Source organism: Ursus americanus, chromosome 16 (assembly GCF_024610735.1).
Source record: "Ursus americanus isolate L20-20 chromosome 16, mUrsAme1.1.p, whole genome shotgun sequence".
Classification (NCBI taxonomy): domain Eukaryota; kingdom Metazoa; phylum Chordata; class Mammalia; order Carnivora; family Ursidae; genus Ursus; species Ursus americanus.
The window spans coordinates 18,088,076-18,109,238 of record NC_142142.1 but is presented as its reverse complement, the minus strand read 5'-3'; the positions used below and the strand labels follow the sequence as shown (position 1 = coordinate 18,109,238).

General features: G+C 37.4%; 1 protein-coding gene and 1 long non-coding RNA gene across 3 annotated transcripts in view; one reads left to right on the top strand and one right to left on the bottom strand.

The window, feature by feature from the left end:
• LOC148108770 (uncharacterized) overlaps nucleotides 1-13,168 on the bottom strand; it is a 39,110-nt gene extending 25,942 nt beyond the window's left edge. Inside the window, exons 1-2 of the long non-coding RNA XR_015726947.1 lie at nucleotides 12,929-13,168; nucleotides 3,166-3,324 (exon numbers count right to left, since the gene is read on the bottom strand). This is a non-coding gene — a long non-coding RNA (uncharacterized LOC148108770). The remainder of the gene's footprint in view (nucleotides 1-3,165; nucleotides 3,325-12,928) is intronic.
• DLG2 (discs large MAGUK scaffold protein 2) overlaps nucleotides 1-21,163 on the top strand; it is an 857,148-nt gene that overhangs the window by 87,280 nt on the left and 748,705 nt on the right. The gene's annotated exons all lie outside the window — the stretch shown is intronic.

Genomic DNA, 21,163 nt, shown 5'->3' with positions numbered 1-21,163 from the left:
TCTATAGTGGAGATAGTCAAGGGAGAAGGTAAAGAATGGGTATTGGCTTTTCTAGTCTAAAATACCTTCCACATACTACTTCCCATTGACTGGACTGATTTCTTGTTCTAGAGGGTAAACCAAACAACAATGGACAGAAATAACTGGGAGGGGGCTATTGACTTAACACAAATTACAAGTAGAACTCTTCAGCAAAGGCATGCCTACTTGACAGTTCCAAGTAGATGGCTTACTTTGTGGACATGATAGGAATATCAATAAGGATGAATTACACATAGTATTCTGAAGGCTGGGACACATCTAAGTTGTCCTCCAATCCACCTTCCTTTTCTACCACCCCAATGAATATACTTCTTCAGCAGCACTCTTACCACTGACCACCCTACCTCTGCCTGTGCACAGCTCGGTAGGACCTCAGGTCATTTGAAACTCATTGACAGCCATGCATCCAGAGGGGGGTGATTGTTATGATCTTAAGTGGACTTTTCAGCCCTAATGTGAATCACGGAATAGCAATTTACTGTTATTGTTTCTTTTTTGTGGTGTCTGTGATGATTTAGTGAAATGACTGTCCTAGAACACATGGAATATTAGAGAAGTGATCTTAAAAGATATAGCACAACGTCTTTATTTTACACATAAGGACACTAAAATCTATGTTATCAATAGCAGAACCAAAATGAAAACTCCACTTTCCTGACTAGATGCAGTAGAATAAATGAATAGAGTACTTGACTTGTTTTCCAGTCTGGGTTCAAATCCCAGCTTCATCATATGCTGGCTGTGTAACCTTAGGTAAGTTAATTTCTTAAGACTTCTGCTTACCACTTTTTCAGCTAACTTCAACAAACATTCACTGAGCAGCCTACTACATTAGGTGGTATGGAGGAGGGGAGATACAAAGGTGATTAGGACACTGTGCTCAATTTAGAGACACTTACAGGTTAGGGAGAAGGGCAGACATGTAAATAAATAAGTGAAATAGACTCTCTAATACAGAAATAAATTTGAGTGAGACACAAAAAAAGCGGACAATCCATTAAAGAAGGCTTTGCAAGAATAGGATAGGACTGAGCTCAGAACCTTGAAGAAAGAAGTATTGGGACTTACTTTGGTGATGAGTTTCAGAAACAATAGCCCAGCCTGAGAAGTAATATATAAAAAAATACACATTTTTTATGTATAAAAAGAGAATATTATAGGTATCTTGATAAATAGATGAGATACCTTCAGAACTACCATATTCTTACTGACTTATGCGCTGCTTTTTCCTCTCTTACTAAAGGTCAACAAACTTTTCCTATAAAGGTTCAGATAGTAAATATTTGTGGCTTTGTAGGCCAGACAGTCTCTGTGGTAACTACTCAGTTCTGCTGTTGTAGCACAAAAGCGGTCTTTGGCAATAAATAAACCAATAGCATGGCTATGATTCAGTAAATCTTTACTTACAAGAATGGGAGATGAGCCGGATCCGGCCTACATGTTGCAGTTTGCAAACTCTTGCTCTATACCATGAAGCCTCACAGGCAATCTGGCTCTGCCAGCTCTGTGGGTGAGTTTCTTGTCACAAAGTACCAGAGAAGGACTAGGAAACCTAGGCACCAAACGCAAACAAACTAACAGAAATACGGACTGTGACACCATCTCTACTTTCAACATGTGATTCTCACTCTGGGAGGTAAGAGTCTTCATGTGAGTCTGTGTCTTGGGACATTACACAATTATGATCAGTCCATTTATTTTCTCAAAAAAAGAAGGTTTTTATTACAATTCTGTGGCCAGAATAACCTCTCTTCCAAAATCTAAGAGAATAGAAAATGATTGCTAAGTTTAAGAGCTTAGAAATAAAGTCAATGGCCTACAAAGCTTAAACATCACAACTTTTACAGCAACCAGGGTTAAATGTGCTTTGTTGAGACTTAGTAAGTCACTCACGCATAGAACTATTCCTTTGTTCCAAAATGTTACTTTCGTATTCTCCAAGTACACAGGTTTTAAAATTTCCAAATTCGTGTATCACATACGATTTTGCAAGGTCAGCATAAAAATTGTCCCTGCAAGTCCACATTTGAAAAGATAATCTATGGGAAACCAAATGATCTGGTACTTTCCTTTCTGGTACTTTCCTTTCCCTTAATTGCATGAGGTTGCATTTATTTGTAGCGCCTCCTTCAAGGCACTTTCTAATGCAATTGGATGCTTCAGCCAAAGTGAGTTCTGGTATATGCAGCCTTAGGATTGCTTTGCAAAGGATTGAAAAGTAATATGATGAAGCTTGAGTCTTTTTTCTTCCCATTTTGACTTTTATTAAATTTGCAAGATTGGAATTTTATGTATTTGCAAATATACAAAATCTGTATATATCTATGTATCTATCTATATCTGTATTCTGCAATCCAAATAAAAGGCAACTTCCCCATCCTTACTTTCCAGGAAGTAGAAGAAATAATGAATGAGAATGAAAAATACAGCAACATGTGACACTTTCAGCCAAGTCATTTTTAGCTCTGGAATTTTCCTAACCTGAGTACTTACCTGAGGGTCTCCATTCTTCAGACAGACAACCACAGGTGGAAAGGGGTCATTGGCTTTGACTGGGGAGGAATTTGGATGGATAAGTTATTGTGATTAAATTTTGAAAAGAGATCTTTTTTCAGGTAGAAGAAGTTTGAAATTGAAGAAGTGTTTCCTTTAATGAGTGGAAAAAGTTTGTTAATGTCCAAATGCACTTCCTTCCCCATTCTGTCATCTCCAACAAGAAACATAAGAGCTCTGAGCTAGTTGCACGTCCTTTTGTTTCTTCCCATGAGGTAAAGGGGTAGGTTTAAAAGAGTAGTCTTGACAGTTAAGAGTGATAATGGTAGATAACACGTCAAACCACTTAGTACCTACCAGGCACTGACTAAAAACTTTGCCTGTATGAACTTATTGAATCTTTCCAAAATTTCTCAAAGTAGGTATTATGATCATTCCAATTTTAGAGACAGGTAAAGGTGAGTACAGACAATTTAAGTAGTAACCAAGGGTCATATAGTGAATAAGCAGTGGAGGCAAGCTGAGTACTCAAACAGTTTTGCTCTGGAATCCATTATCTCTACCCCTTTCATCTACTCTATCCCTTTTCGAAGAGACGTCAAACTAGACTCTTCAGTATTTGTTGCTTACATTGGGGTGGTTGTTGTTTTTTAGCTCCTCATTCTTCTTTAGCCTTAATGGAGTAGTTGTGCAGTCTTCAGAACATAAAGTAGAGATCTTTAAGGCCTGTCCTCATTCTCCATCAGTGTGGGCACATTGCATAGCAGGTTGCATTTATTTATTTTTTCTCTAAAAAGGAATAATGAGATGACACTAAGCATAATCATCATACTGGTGTCTCATACACAATGTAAACAGTTGGTGCTAAATACTTCTTGTGGATGGGGTGGTATTTCAAGACATAGTTTTCCAGAGAAAAATATCTTTATTTAGGGAAAAAATTAAATTTTTGGCTCTTTTAAATATATCAGGTAAATAAGGAGAGTGACAACAGTAATACTCCTGCCTTATATTTTTATGCATTTTACACTCTCCAGAGTGTTGTAAACTATACAGATCATCCTAAAAATTAAGTAAAATGATGATTACCATTCCCATTCTTTTGAGGCACAACGAAGTTAGATATAAAACATCCCCTCCCTTTCACCTACTGAACACTCTCTACAGCCTGCACTGCTCCTCCAAACACTGAGTGCTCTTTAAACATCTGATATTTCCATTGGATTTCAAGCTCCAGGAAGACAGGGTGTGCTTCTCTTTTCTTTGACTGCATCCCCAGTTTCCTGCATAGTGCCTGACATATTTAGATATTTAACAACCAATATGTTCAACCAGTAAGTAGCAGGTGAGACCACCGACATGGTTTTGATGAAAACAGCTCACAAAGCATAATCCAGAGCTTTATGCTCAGGCTGGGACTATTAATTTAATAATAAATATAAATAAGCTTGAAACCTTCTTTATATATATTAAATGAGGTAAGCATTTTTTATCCTAACATTTTTCTTCAACCCTTTCTTCTTTTCCTGGTGAACTCCTATTCATCCCTCAAATCCCCAGATGGGTTGCCATCTCTGCAAGGCTTTCTCTCTTCCAGACAGTTTTTTCCTCTCTATCTGCATTCCCACAGTACTTTCCACTCACTTTCTCATTGCTTTGTTGCACTGTATTGTTATTTCTTGGTAAATCAGCCTTCCCCACCATATTAAAAGATGCTGCAGGACAGAGCACTGCATCTACCCTGTTGCATAATATGCTGTGTGCATTAGCAGGAAGGGCTTTGAAGCATCAAAGTCTACCTGAATGGGCATAAATTCTAATTCACAGGATGGGCCCAGGTTAAGCTTGCATGGCTTTGTTATTAACATGTGTCATTGTCGGCCATGGTGCCAAGTCCTATTTCACTATTTTATGCCAAGTGAATATGTTTAATGTTGGTGCCCCTCAAGTTCCTTCTTTTCCTCAATCCTGTTGCCTGTATGTAAATTAAGTTTTAAAAGTAAGATTTTCGGTATTTGCTTTAAAAAGTATTATAAACTTATACTAATAGCTATGGTTTTGGGTCATGTGTTGTGCTAAGTGATTTATATATATTTTCATATTTAGTCTTCATAATAAGCTTAAAAAGTGGATCTTATTTACCCCAAGGCAGATATTGAAGTCTTCACCTTGAACTAAATGACTAATATCCCACCAACCATTTCAGCTAATGGTACTTAAAAAACAGTCCATTAGTATTTCCTCTGCCTCCCACCCTGCCTCTGGTTCACAAGTTTTTAAAAATCTAAAAAAAAAAATCTAATATCTGTATTCTGTAAAGAGTGAAAATAAGAGTAGTTTAAAAAAATAAGCCCAGCTTCAAACCATCAGTCCTACCAATAGGGGCCCTAGATCATATTTCTTCTATATTACTGCTTAATTTAAAAAAAAATACAGTGGATAACCCATTTTGGCTGTGGTAAAATTGGAGAAGCAAGTGGGTAGAATCCACATTCCTCCTTAACTGGATCTGGGGCCTGATCAACAGCGATGCTCAGAGCTCCCAAGGCACTGCCTCCAGAGTTAACCATCTGCTCAGTGTGCCCCAAATAAGAGAACAGCCAACCAGCCCATCATGGCGGCACCAGACCTCCAGCTCAGGGATGCACATGCTGAAGTTCAGGCTGCAACATCTGTATGTGTTAGAATTTAGTAGAGTGAAAGCGAACTAAGCAACTAAATGAATGAACATGAATCCAGGTCTTTGGATTCCAAATATCACATCTTCATTAAAATGTTTCTTTCTTCAGAATCATGACATATTACTTATAAAAAAGAATTGCTAATCTGTTATGGTGCTTTACTATAGTGGATATGAACATGGGTTAATAAGGCAGTCACTAGCCATTATTCAAAAGGGACACAGAGATTCTGTGGCTGTATGACTGATTGGTACTCCACTACCACTGCCCAAAGTCAAAACATAAGACCATATGGAAATGGCTTTTTGTTTCATCCTTTATCTCTAGCAGGTGGGTTCACCCAGATCTGAGAAGCCTTGAGGTTGATTCACTGTTGCACAGAGTTGTCCCATTAAGCAGTGATTCTCAATCTTTTTTTGCATATTAAAATATAATACAGAGATTAGAGATCAGTGTAAATAATATTTTTTAACTGATTCTGATATGTAGCCAAGGCTGAGACTTACTTCACTTTCAGGAACTGAATGCCAACAAAAAGAGACATGTTTATTTATTTCAGTTTATCACCTCTTTTCTCTCATCATTTTTCTCTTTTATTTGGGTAATAGACATTTGTATTCCAAAAGCCGCAACCACCACCAGCACCATCACATATATTAGGCACATGAGTTGCAACCCAGGCTTTATTACATATTTCAAGGGCTAATAACTCTTCAAGACTGGTATTATGTTATCTACTTTATATTGAAGGTATTTAAACTCTGAGTTGTTAGATAATAATCTCACAGCTAATGTGCAATGGAGTGGGGACTTCAAAGCCTGAGGCCCACTAGGCACCTTCCTTACCAACTGTGTGTTCCTTTAAGTTGGAGACCTGACTCAGCAGTTGCTGGATTTCCCTTAGTCCTCCTCACCCGCTGAAAACTGCTTACTAATTGAAGGTGCTCTTCTCTTATCCATTCATCAGAGCAGGATGCACTGTTTCTCTAGACAGCTTTTACTTCAGTCCTGCAGACCCCTCCACTTCCATTCGGAACCATCCCGTCTCCCATCTCCCTCAATTGGCCATGATGCTCTCCACCTTATTCCAAGAGTTGTCCCTTTGTTACCAGCCCCACACTTTTGTCTTCTGCATCTTTTGGTCTTGTACCTACCTTGTATATATGCCAATGACCCAAAAGTTTTGTCATGACTAGGCATCAGTGATTTTGTCTCCTTGGAGAAGCCAGGAAGAGCAACAGACATCAGAGTCAGGAAGTGCCTGTTCAAGCCCCTGTTCTATTTACTAGCTGAGTGTCCTTGTGATATTATTTCATTTCTCTGAGCTGATGTTCTTGTTGGTAAAATGGATCATACTGTCTGCTTTTCTGGAGATGAATTGTATGTTTTCTAGTACATGACCTGATTTATAGTGCTCTCTACATAGTATTTATTTACTTAATTATCTCCTTCCTACCTCTTAGCTTCCTGTCTGAGTAGTGATGGTTAACAACCACAACAAATGTTGCCGAGGTGTCACGAAGCCACTAATCCTTGTCTAGATTACTTACCTACTTAGAGGATCTTTGAATTTAGTATAAATATACAATGCATGAAGACCTAGGCTTTATGTATCTGTCCAGTAGAGGCCTGTTTCTGTCCTGAGGTAGGTGGATAAAATTGTGGAATTCTGGGAGATTAAGGCAACTGGTGAGGTTTGATTTTGTGTTAAAAATAATTTTGGGGGGCACCTGGATGGTTCAGTCAGTTAAGTGTCTGCCTTTGGTTCAGGTCATGATCCCAGGGTCATGAGATCAAGTCCGTCATCAGGCTCCTTGCTTAGCGGGGAGTCTACTTCTCCCTCTCCCTCTGTCCTTCCCCCATAGTTCGTGTTCTCCCTCTCTCTCCCTCTCTCTCTCTCTCTCTCTCTCAAGTAAGTAAATAAAATCTTAAAAAATTTTTTTGGATCATTGGTTGAGAAATACTACTTGTGTGCCTGTACTCTTCAATATTGCCACTGCCACCGCCTCCTCCTCCTCTTCCTTCTTCTTCTTTTCTTCTTCTTCTTTCTTTCTTTCTTTTTTTTTAAGTACCAATCAGCAAATAAACCAGATTCTCCTAAGAGATACCTCATTATTTTCTTTCCTTTTTCCATGTGACCATATTTCTGGCTGTGCTTACTGGGAGGCTTTCTGTAATTGGGTTCAAGGAGCTCGGTAAACATACTGTCCCCATGCACACACAAACTTAATCTCTAAGTAACCAGTGTGGCTTTTAGATGACTGTATGGTAGGGAGACTTACTGATACTGAAGAAATTAAATTCCCCAGGATTATTTTTCTATACTTCATTCCCTGGAGAGCAAAAGCAAACTACTCACATGTTGGTCAAATTTAGCTTGTCATCTTCAGCTCTAAGAAGCACATGTACCAGCAATGCCAAATACATAAAAATAAGACTCTTCTCTCTAGGAGATTGCTTTAATGAGGGCTTCTTCCTTGGGGAGATGCTGCAACTCCAGGGTCCAGAGTTCAGCTCTGCTTCCTAAGGGGTGATTTTAATGGAGAGACTAAGCAAAGGACTGGAGTCCAGACTCATCCTTAAACTGGAAAAATTTTATATCATTGCATCATATGGGGGTGGGAGAGATGATGGTATAAAATATGTGAAGTCAGCTGAAAGCCAGAGAGATCATTTTTTAAAATTCTTTGCCCCAGAATTTCCTTAAAAATAAAAAAGACAAATAGAGGAACAGATATCAGCATGCATTTATTGGATGTCCACTGTGTCCATGATAGACGACAAAAAATGACAAGTAATTAGCTTTTCTAGGTCTCAGCTTGGATTGTAAAATGGAAACAATGGAAACAAAGGTCCACTTCAAAAAGTCTGTTGAGGATCTAATGAAATGATGGTCTTATAGTGGTTGGCACATTAATGCTCCACAAATGTAGGTTTCTTTCATGTTATTACTCTTCATGCTAACACAGTTGCAACAAGTTTTATCATATAGTTGATTAGCTTATAACCCTCCCTCCCCTCAGATTGATTGAAGTAGGGCGAGAAAGGTGGGGAAGTAAGTGGCAACTGAAACAGTGCTGTGATGAAGAAGGGAAAAGAAATACTACAACCCTCTGTAATATGTGGACATGTGTGCTCAAGATGTCACAGCAACTTTTGGATAAGGTAAAGGGAAATAAACACCATAGCCTGTGTAGACAACACTGCAATGTAATCCATTACAATAGTACATGTTTGTTATAATGAATGATCCTGGTTAGCAAATCCACCTTATTACTAATAAAATGATTACTACTATTATATGGACTGTGATAGCTTCTTTACACACATACGCATATATGCGCACATGCATATGTGTGTGTGTGTGTGTGTGTGTGTACCAAGGACAGTTGTCCTAAGGTGATGGTAAAGATGTATGTGGGTGGGGGGCTTTGACATGTACAAAGTTTATATCTGGCTCAAACTGTGTTTTTGAAAAATGATTCATGAATGAATAAATGAATAAGCACTTCAGTGGACCTAAGCATCCATTGAGTGGTCCTTTTGCCTTCAGATTTTTGCATTTCCAAGTGTCCTGGTAAAGTTTATTTCCCTTTCTGGTTGAACTACTTCTCTTCCACCCATGAGGAACTCCCATATGGGTTTTATACCGGATGATGGCTAAGTTTCCAGCTCTTAGTGACTGTGCTATAATGATATTTTATGAAGTGCTATTTCTTTCTCCATATGCATGTGATGGAGAGACAATGTCTTCTATTTCTTAGGCTTTCTGTCTGTTGTGGCTTCTGTCAAGTAAATCCTTCTGTGAGTAGGTAAACTGGGAACTTCCCTTTAAGCCTCAGAGGCTATTAGCAATGCTAATAAAATACCAGGAATATGGATTTTTAAGACTATTATCAAAGCTGGAAGACGGTCAGAGGTACTAAAATGTCCTCAGACATTCATCAAGCTTATATTCTCCTCCTACCCTCATGCTACGCTCATCCATTTTCTTTTCTTTTTTTCTTTTATTTTGGATTTTTTAATAATAATTTTTATTATGTTATGTTAGTCACCATACAGTACATCCTTAGTTTTTGACATAGTGTTCCATGATTCATTATTCACGTATAACACCCATTGCTCCATGCAATATGTGCCCTCCTTAATACCCATCACTGGCCTTACAGTCATCCATTTTCTGCATCTCTCCAACCAAGAAGAGCTGCATAGCCATAGGCTTGCTTCTGAGTGGGAAGACTGGCTGTCTTCCCAGACTTGGCTCTGGTGAGCTGTGCTGGTCATTTAATGTGGTTGCTGACTCGGGGCTTAGCCTTAGAGATGATGATCCACCAGAGGGAGGGAGCTCAGGAGAACCAATAAAATGGGTCAAAAATCAGAAGCTAGGAGAGGAAGTTGATCCACGTGACTATCATGGGGCTCAGTAGTGTTGGTAAGAGGAATCTGTGAAGCTGAACTGTCAGTGGAAGTACGGGAGCAGATTTTATGAGTCCTGGTCACTTCCTGGGTAGGCACTGTTTTGTGGCATGACAAGCAGTCATGGGGTTAAGTGAAGGTTGAAAATGACTAGGAGAAACTGAAAGGAATCAGGCACAAAAGACACTGGATTTATTGTAAAAGATTGGCGAACAGGGAGGATGGAGCTCAAGAAGTCAAACAGTTATTCATCAGGAGATGTAACAGCTGTTCTCCAGTTGCCGTCACATTTAATTAAAGAAATCACCTTCTTTGATTTTATTTTCTAACATCTCCCCATTCATTGTGTTGTGCAGTGTTGAATTCTCAGGTAGGCAAACTAAGGGTGTGCTTAGAGAACTAGCAAAGTATTGGCACCAGAGAGCGAAGAAAGGCCCTTTGGTAAACTGACCCAAAATTTTGCAATTAGAAAGATCTAGAAATAAGCTATGTCAATTGCAGCATATATATGAGTCACATTAATTAAAAGATAAAACATATCTTTAATTACATTGGTAAGGTTAGTAATATTTTCATATCTTGGGGTTATTAAATGTCTTAATCCAGCCTTGTCATTGCAGTAGGCTTTTTCATAGTCACCATCATCTCCTTCTTCATCATCATCATCATCATCATCATCATCATCATCACCATCATCAATCACTGTTCCCACAAAGAACCCTACATTTTGAGCCCTTGCAATGTACTGGAAGGGCATGATGCTAAGTGCATCATAAGCATTACCTAATTTACTCCTCATAACAATTTAAGAGGTAAGCATTACCTTCATATCCCAGATGGGATGACTGAGGCTGAGGGAGGGTAAGTGACTTGTCCGAGGTCCCACAGCTGATCTATGATGGAGCTGAGATTCAAATCCATTCCTCCCTCCTCTGGAACTTTTAAGTGAGTCAAAGGTCATTTCAGCAATAGAGGGAAGGGAGTTAGAAATAATATACAAAGTTCAGGTTGAAAGGGTTTGAAACAGTTGGAAAACCTAAACCTTCAGGATATCTATACTACTTTAGAAAGGTCGTCTCAGCTCAGAATTCCTCAGAGATCTTTCAGTAGTGCCATGCTTTAATTCAGCAAATATTTCAGAAGTTCCCAGATGGCACATAGCCTTATTATCAAAATAAGAGAGTTCTGGTTTTTTTTTAATTTTTTTATTTTTGTGGGGTTTTTTGTTTTTGTTTTTTGTTTATTTTTTATTTTTTTATAATTTTTATTTTGTTATATTAGTCACCATACAGTACATCCCCAGTTGTTGATGCAATGTTTCATGATTCATTATTTGCGTATAACACCCAGTGCACCATGCAATACGTGCCCTCCTTAATACCCATCACCGGCCTATCCCAATCCCCCACCCCTCTCCCCTCTGAAGCCCTCAGTTTGTTTCCCACAGTTCACAGTTTCTCATGGTTCATTCCCCCTTCTGTTTATGGCCCCCTTCATTCTTCCCTTCCTTCTCCTACCATTTTTTGTTTATTTTCTGTTTTGTTTTGAGTTTATCCAAGTGGTACAGTGTTGCTGCCAGTGCAGTGGCCAACAATGGTATAAACTTTTTTCTATTATTTTTGAAGCCATGTGAAACTATTTTCCACCTTTTCCTTCCTCCCTCCCTCCCTCCTTTCCTTCTCTTTTTCTTTCCTTCTTTTTTTCCCTTTCTTGCTTGGTTTTTGCTTTATTCTTATTTTTTGTAGTAAAGTATTTTACTCAAAATATAAGACTGGGACTTGATTCTGGCTAGCATCAATTTTAAGTAAGAAGGAAACATACATTTGGGGTTGTAAATTTTAGCTATTCGTGTTTTGGAATACATTTTTTTTTCATGTGGAGCTGTATACATTTCAGATTGTAAATTAATTTAACACACTCTGATTTTATTTGCCATGTTGATCAAGAGTAGAATGGATTTGACTTTAATATACATCAGCTTTCTTGGTTGAAATGTCATTTACTCAGAGTAGCTGTCCCTAAAGCCTGTCTTACATATTCTGATAGCTTCTAAACATCTACTTTTTCACTATTATCAAAGTTGTAATTAAATCATATGTCTCTAGTTATTTATTCGAGGTCTTTCTTATACACTGCTGTAAACTGAATATCAGGCACAGTGTTGGATTATAGTAGGCATGCAATTGATATTTATTGAACGGATGAATAAAATTCTCCATCCCTAACTGTTTCTTCTATTTGGTTCTTAATGTTGTGGACAAATAGATTGCAACTATTTTAATGGTTTGCTGCATTTGAGAACTGAAAATGTCAGCAGGTAACATTATGTTTGAAAGCTAATGGAAACCGAGAAAACTATGTCATGTGCCACTTTCTGGTAAATTAACACCCCTGTATCTGCTAGTGGGTAAGACAATTAAATCATGTGAAAGAACTAGCAGAATGCATCAGAGCACCCCCTCAGATGTCCATACTTTTGTGGTCACTAATGTAGATCAGAACTCAGGAGTTCTAGACTTTGTCTCTAGGAAAATATGTGTTGTTTGTGTAAAAGCTGAAGATTTCAGGATTTCAACAACAAAAGCTTTCCTCCATCCTGACTGTGAGATTCTAGGAGACTGAAATATAAGATTGGTATAATCTTAAGGAGGCTGTGAGGATAATTTTCAATTTAAATATTGATTTAGAGCAGAAGACTCTGGGAAACTGTTTAATATTCCAGTGTTGTGGGGACATGCCAGCCTGAAGGGCATGTGGAAGTACCCCATCTGTAGTCAGATCCTAGAGGTTGGTAGCAAATACCTCTTGCCATCACCTCCTCCTTCATTCCCACCCGTACCCTACCCTATGCATGTTCACATATACAACTCAGGTCTGTTTCTCTGAACCCCACCATTCTTTATAAAAGTGTCACCGTATTTGTGCCAGTAACATCCTCAGGCATTTTTAAGCTTCAAATGACTTACTTAAGATCTCATATGCTCAGGTTCCCAGTATGTGTGATATTCCATGGATTAGAGATTTAAACAGGCTCATAGAACTGATTTTCAGAGAATTGAAATGTAAAGCTAAGCATTATGGACTTTAGTGTTAAGATAATGGTGGTATCGTTACTATGGTCATTTTCTTTGTTTAGAAACAGATCTGTTTGGTGAACCCGGCTCTTATGTGGGTTCCTTCATTCTCACTTAAAGAGCTCTGCTTTAAGAAAAAAAGTGTAATTAGCCTTTTACTTTCCTGTTACTTGATTGTACTGCCAAAGTTATTAGGAACCAGAAGTGATTGTGTTAGATTACCTTTGAAAAGGGGCCAACTCCTTTCTGGTCCAGTAGAAGGATATAGCAGAGATCAGCAATGTCACAAAGAAGAAACTGTTGTCTGAATGCCAGGTCAGTCACGGACCAAACCCAATGGTTAACAAGGCCCTAGACCATAAGAGAGCATACTTTAGATAGAGCCTAATTTAAAGGAAAGCAATTGTGTTTTCATTTGTTAGGGAACCATTTGGAACACAGATGCTTAACAGCACAATTTAATTTTAGAAACGTTTTGGGCAATTTTTAAAAGACCTTTCCTTGAACAAGGTGTCAGAGGAGTACCAGTCCTTCCCATTTATCCTTGTAATATTCTTTATAAGGGGTCTTTTCACGTGAACAGCCAAAAGGCAGTGGATTAGGAAAGTCATGGAGATGTCTAAAAAGTGTTCAGGAATGCAAATGGTACATTTAAGTGGTGTTCAGGAGTGCAAAACTCCTACCTAGCCATCTACATGGGCACTACTGGGTCTTATCAAGAACCTACAGTGCAGCTCTATAATAGGGGCTTCCTGTTGGATGCTCCCTCCTAGAAAGATTTGTTTTACTGCCATTAATTCATTTTTCATCTTGCGTGGTCTGGTACTTTCTGAAGCTAAAAGGGAGCCTGCCCACCATGCCCTAGTAACCATACGTGGAGAAGGATATGAACATTCATATCAAGGTCCTCCTTAGGTCAACTAGTAATTTGTTCCAGGTGGAATGAGGTGCTGTTTCTGATATGCTGCTTGCCTAATTGAAAAAGACCACCCAGGAGGTTGATTGCAAACAGGCAGTAAATTCTCCCATTGCCCTCCAGACAGGCTACACATTACCTGCTTAAAAGAGGGCAAGTAATATTGTTGCCTTTAATGGGGAATTGTAAAAATAAGGAAGGAGAAATATCAGATAATTGATTTTGTACTTTTCTTTGCTAGCAGATGATTATTAAGAAAATTACATGTAAAGTGATGTACAATTCTTGCTGCACAAATTACACCAAAAGAACATATTCCAAGGATGAAATAAAAGACCTTTCTGCAGAAAAGATAATATTTTACTGTTAATGGCATGGAAATAAATTTGCACCAGGTGAATTCTCCCAAATGTATTTTTAGTGTCAGTGCCTGGGCTCCAAGCGGAGTGTCTTAAGCCCAGCATCAATTCTGCAGAACCCAACCCATAAATAATTTGCTTGTTTTGTTGGCTTATGAGTAAAACCTAGAATAAAGATTTGCTTGAAAAGTCTCAGTGGGTATTTGGTACTTGGGTGCACAATACCACATTTCATTTAGCCCAGCAGGTTTAGATGAATATTCACGGTCAGGTGGCAAAGAACTTGACCCCAATGTAGTTGACAACTCACTTCTGCTTGGACTTCTTACCAACATGGGTTTTATATAATTAGAGTTTGAGCTGTTTTCCCAAAGCCTCCGCAACTTGACTCAGAATTTAACATTTGAAGTATTTACATCAGCCAAGGGAAGGTAAAAGACTCATATCACTTTTGTTCATTTTTTGTTTTGTTTTGTTTTTTAAGAAAAGCAACATGGTGTAGTAGGAAGCATCAGGATTTAGAATCAGACTTATCTGAGTTAGAATCATGACTTTGCCATTTAATAACTGTGTGACCTTGAGCAATTACTTAACTTTTCTGCACCTCAACTTTTTTTCATCTAGATGCTTAACTGACTGAGCCACCCAGGCACCCCTATTTTTTTCATCTAGAAATGGAAATAATAACATTTGCCTTTCAAGGCTGTTGAGAGAATTAGCTCTGATTCTGTACATTTCTTGGCACATTTATAGCATATGATCAATAAATGGTAGTTGCAGTTGCTATGATTAAAGCTGTTCTACAGCCAGAAGAAAGGGGGCTTGCATAAACTCAAACCTCTTTCTCATGGCTGCAAGAAACTGCAGATGCTCCTGGACTTATATGAGAAAATATAATTAAGACAAAAACTTTATTTTCAGTTCAGCCATTCAAGTTTAAGAAACCATTTTCTTCAGAGCTCTCAAAATCCTGATTAATTCTTTCCTAAGGATCATAAATAGGAACATAGAAGGCAAATGCAAATTTCATGCTAACGCTAAACTTAAAACCTTAAATTCTAGGTTTACTAAATGTTCCTCATCTTTTTCCCATATTTTGAATGTAAAGGGAGTGGCAAGATGTCTTGTATTCATCCCTAAAAAGGAAGTGTGTTGTATGTGAAAACAAGATGGGATAGTGGAGAGATTTTGCACTGAATACTGAGTTTTGAATTCTGATTTTAACAATACTTCTTATGAGCTGTCTGACCCTAGACACATTATTTCACAGCAATGAACTTCAGGGCTCCCCCCACCCCCGGCCTGGGTACCATATGGGGCTGTCTTGAAGATTAAGATAAATCAAGGATATTTTTTTCAAAAATCAAACTCCAACAAAAAAAGAGATGCAATTTTGCACAGGTTTTCATGCACAGCCTGCATTGTTGATTTTATTCCTGGTTCTGCTCCTTACTAATACTATGACCATGGGAAATTTATAAAACCTTTCTAAGTCAATTTCTATACCTTAAATTGTCATCTCAATGTTTACCATGTAGGGTTGTTAGGATCAAATGAAGTATCTATGTTTGGGACCCATTGTACATACTCAATAGATGGTTGGTTTGTTGTTGTTACTGGTGATGTTATTTAGCACCTGGCCCAGAGGCAAAATGCCCTCCCCAAAAATAGGCATGGAGAAATTTAGGCCCAATATGGAATCCTGACATTCAAGTAAAATCAATTGACCTTTATTGAGTGTCTGTATATAGGCACTGCAGAATATTTAAATGTCAGTCTCTGGAACTTATAATTTGAGTGGGGAGGAGGGACAGGAGGAGGAGGAAGGTGATAGATAAAACTTATTCTGCATTATGTGCCAGGCACTGTAGTATGTACTTTATAGAAATTAACTCACAGTATTTTCATATCAATCGTATGAGATAGGAACTACTACCAACATTTATATGAGAGACTAAGACACAGAGCGGTTAAGGAACTTGCTCAATTCCAAGACTAGTAATGGTTGGAGTTGAGATATGTACTCACAAGTCTGGCTCTAGGGCTCACGCCTCATCTATTATGAATGGGAGAAAAAAGGTGCATAAATGCTATACAAAGCTTTGTCACATTATGCAAAAATATAGGAAAACATTTTCCAAATTAGGGAGGAATTCCATCAGACTTCAAATATTTTGCTGCAATGAAATGTGCTCAGCTCCCAGATGGGCACTCTTAGGGAAAGGAAGAAGGTGCTTGTCCCAGCCTTTGAATAGATTGTGGAAATGGATGGATACAACAGTCTGCCATTAGAGGCCGTGCTTCTAACCACTCACTATTTGGCAGACTCTTATTGAAAGAATGTATAATTGAGAAAATAAGCCAAAAGAATTGACCATACCATATTCTAACTACCTTGTTATGTATTAAAATTATAATAAATCTATGTGTTTATAATAATTATTAAATCTATCTCTACATTCGGTTGGGAGGTATTGCAATTAAACCTAAAGACGTTGACAGGGCATAAGCTATACTTTTGGTTGACACCAGGTATGGTCTCATGGACTCTTTGGTCCACCCCTTAATTTTACAAATGGGATCATTATATAGTAACGCATCTAAGATGAGAGAGCTAGTTAGTGGCAGAACTGGAACTAGAACACGTTCCCTAAACCCAAGTACCATATTTTCCAAGTTTAATTCAGCAACTATTTATAGAACAATAATAATTACATTATGAGCCACTAGCAAGGAGGGTGAGTTGACAAAAGATCATCTTAACTCTTGAGAAGCTACTAAGAAAGAAAAATATGCCCACATATAATTATAAAATTCACCAAAATGGGACAAGTTCAATAGCAGGGGAGATCCACATCTTTTCTCTGCATGTCTCCCTTTCATCACTCAGCACACCTATTTATTCAGGGTCTTTCTGCTCTGCTAAATTGCTACACTGTCTACAGTTCAGTACTTAATCTCTAGCATAGTTCCTAGTACAGAATAGGCACTCAGTAAATATTTATTGAATGAAATGAAAAAAAAATACAAAAGTAAAATAATACAGAATCACAGAAGAAGAGATGATTAATTAAATGTGAATTTGAGATATACAGGCCAAAGCAAAGCCAATTAGGTAAAACTTTGCTAAAATGTCAAGTCTCCAAGGAGAGGAGATCATTCAGCTGGAAGAGGGCCTGTCATTTCTGTTAATCCATACCCCGCCTTTAGGCCAGTCCACAGATGAATTAACTCTGACAAGTCAGAATCTGGCTTATTTTTAACTCAGGTTTTTTAAACCTTTTGATAAATTTAGAAAATATCTATTACAAATCACTTATCAGAAAAATAAGAGCATGTATAACTTAAACAAAGAAAGACAGATTCCAGCTCATAGTTCTCTCTCAAATTCTGGGTGTGATAACTCCAAAAATCAGGTAGTTTGCTTCAAGGGGAACTCAGTGGTGTGCGCCAGGCTGTCCGCAGTCAGAGGAAGGTCCATTTATGTTTTTTCTAGCTTTCTTTGCATAGCATTACTCAACTTGGTTCTGTTTTATTTTTCTTGAGAGATTTCTTTCCTCAGTTTGTGACTGTTGGCTCCCTCCTTTTCTTTCTTCTTTGTGTTCTCCCTTTTTAACTTCTTTCCTTGTTTGCTTCCTTCCTTTTTTATTCTTCCCATTCCTCCCTCTCTCTTTTCTTCAGTTATGAGTCATTACCACAATGTTATTTTTGCACATTTCATTAATCATGCATTTCCTTCCTCATGAAACTCAGCAGAAGTGATGATATGTGTCTTTGCCTGGCTCAAGGACCCCACACCATCCCACACTACCTTGTATGCTCCTAGAAACCATAAAAGAGTCAGTAGAGCATCTAGCATTGTAAGAGTGGGAGAGACCAGCACTTGGAAATAACACGTTAGGTCCCCAAGAATCTGATCAAGCACCAAGAGACCTCCCCCTAGTTTAAATCAATAGACTTTAAATATTTAAATTAACTTTCAAGTTTATTAAGGCTTGAACACAGATATATTGATGCCTTCCATGCACTAAGCTCAGTGGTTAGTGCTATAGTTTCTGTATTAAGAACTAAAGGAGTTAATAGACAAAAGTATAAAAATTAGCTATAACTAAAAACTATGTTAATGAATGCACAATAGCAAAAGATGTGATTTGTGTTATCACTGACTGTGGGGAAGAAGTAAAAGTATAGGGTACTTGTGTATAATTGAAGTTAAATTGTTATCAGTGTATCCACTTAAAGCAGGTTATTGCAATTACAAGATGTTTTATGTAAGCCCCAAAATAACCACAGAGAAAATACCTATAGAAGATACACAAAAGAAAATGAGAAAGGAATCAAAGTGTGTCACTACCAAAAGAAAAAAAAAAGTCAATGAAACACAAAACAAGACAAGGGAAGAGGTTCAAAAAAGCTACAACAAGACAGAAAACGATGAACAAAATAGCAATAGTAAGCCTTTCCCTCAATAATTACTTTAAAAGTAAATGAGTTAAACTCTACAATCAAAAGACATAGAGGGATTTAATGGATTAAAAAAAACAATGCTAAACTGTATGCTGTGTAAAAGAGACTCATTTCAGATTTAAGGACACACATAGGCTAAAAGTGAAAGGATGAAAAAAGATATTCCATGCAAATGGTAACCAATAGGAGAAGGGGTGGACTTACTTAGACAACATATACTAAGCCAAAAACTGACAAGAGAGACAAAGAAATATGTTATATAATGATAAAAGGGTCACCTCATCAGGAAGAGACAGCAGCCATAAATATATATGCACCGCAAATCAGAGCACCCAAGTATATGAAGCAAACGTTTGCACAAATGAAGGGAGAAACAGACAGCAGCACAGTGATAGTAGACGATTTAAGTACCACACATTCAATAACGGATAGAACATCCAGGCAGAATATCAATGAGGAAACAGAGGACTTGAACAGCGTCATAGACCAAAGGGACCTAATCCAACATACAACTCCATCCAATAGCAACAGAATACGCATTTTTCTCAAGTACACAAAGAACATTCAACAAGATAGATCACATGTTAGGTCACAAAATAAGTCTTAACAAATTTTAAAAAGATTGAAATCATACCAACTATATTTCCAAACTACAGTGGAATGAAACTAGAACTCAGTGGCAGGAGGAAAACTGGGAAATTCACAAATATTTGGAAATTAAACAATGCATTCTTGACCAATCAATGGATCGAAGAAGGAAGCAAATTGGAAATTTGAAAATATCTCAAGGCTAAAATGAAGACATAACATACCAAAATTAATGGGATAGAGCAAAATCAGTTCTAAGCAGGAAGTTTATAGTGATAAATGCTTACATTTTTAAAAAATGGAAAAAAGAAAAAAAAAGTTTAAAATTAAAAAAATTAAAAAATTAATTAAAAAAAAACAACCTGACTTTACACCTCATAGAATTAGAAAAAGATCAAACTAAACCCAAAGTTAGCAGAAGGAAGCAAATGTTAAGATTAGAACAGAAATAAACACAATAGAAAATTGAGAAAAAGTAGAAATCAATGAAACTAAGGACTCGCTTTTTATTTTTTTTTATAATAATTTTTTTTATTATATTATGTTAGTCACCATACAGTACATCCCTGGTTTTTGATGTAAAGTTCAATGATTCATTAGTTGCGTATAACACCCAGTGCACCATGCAATACGTGCCCTCCTTACTACCCATCGCCAGTCTATCCCATTCCCTCACCCCCCTCCCCTCTGAAGCCCTCAGTTCGTTTCTGAGTCCATAGTCTCTCATGCTTCATTCCCCCTTCTGATTACCCCCCCTTTCTTTATCCCTAGGAAGATCGGTAGGAGAAGAAAAGGACTGGCTTTTTAAAACATAAACAAAATTGTCAAATCTTTAGTTATATTAACTAAGAAAGAAACAGGGATGACTCAAAATAAAAAAAAAAATGAAAGAGATGTTTCAATTGATGCCACAGAATTTAAAAGTATAGGGACTACTGTGAACAATTATACACCAACAAATTGGATAACCTAGGCTTTACAAGTAAAATCTAACAAGCATGTGGAAACAAATCAAGGCCAGTCTATCTCAAATTCTTCCAAAAATTTGAAGAGGATAAAATACCTTCAGACTGATCTTATAAAGCCAGCATTACTCTGATATCAAAGCCAGGAAAAGATACTACAAGAAAAGAAAATTTTAGGCCAATATGCCTGATAAGTAGAAGTAGAAATCCTCCGTAAGTACCAGCCACCTGAGTTCAACAGCACATTGAAAGGATCACACCCCATTATCAAATAGAACTTATCCCTGGGAGGCAAAGGTAGTTGAACACACAAAACACAGTGAATATGATGTACCACATTGACAGAACAAAGGATAAAAATCACATGATTATCTCGATAGATGCAGAAAAAGCACTGACAAATTTCAGCACTCTTTCATGAGAAAAACATTCAACAAACTAGGAATAGAAGGAAATTGCCTCAACATAATAAAGGCTATATATGCAAAACTCCTTGCTAACATCATATCCAATGGGGGAAAGCTAAAAGCTTTTCCTCTAAGATCAGGAACAAGAATGTTCATTCCCAACATTTCTGCTCAGTGTATACTGGGAATCCTAACCAGAGCAAAAAAGCAAGAGAAACAAATAAGAAATAAGCAAAATTGTCTCTGCCCATAGATAATATAATTTTATATATAGAAAATCCTGAAGATTACACACACACACACACACACTCACTGTTAGACCTAATAAATTCAGCAGTTACAAGATATAAACTCAAGATACAAAAATTAGTGTTTCTGTACAAAAATCGGTGTAACAGTTAACAATTTGAATAGGAAGTTAAGAAAACAATGTCATTTACAATAGCATCAAAAAGAATAAAATAGGAATAAACTTAACCAAGGGATTGAAAGATTTGTACAATGAAAACTACAAAACATTATTGAAAGAAATTGAAAAAGACACAAATATGTTTATAGATTGGAAGACAACATTTTTTATTAGTTAAGATTTCATTTTAATTCCAATAGAGTTAACATACAGTGTTATATTAGTTTCAGGTGCGCAATAGAGTCACAAATTCCACACATCACCCTGTGCTCATCACAACAGGTACACTCCTTAGTCCCCATCACATATGTCACCCATCCCCACCAACACCTTCCCTGTGGTAACC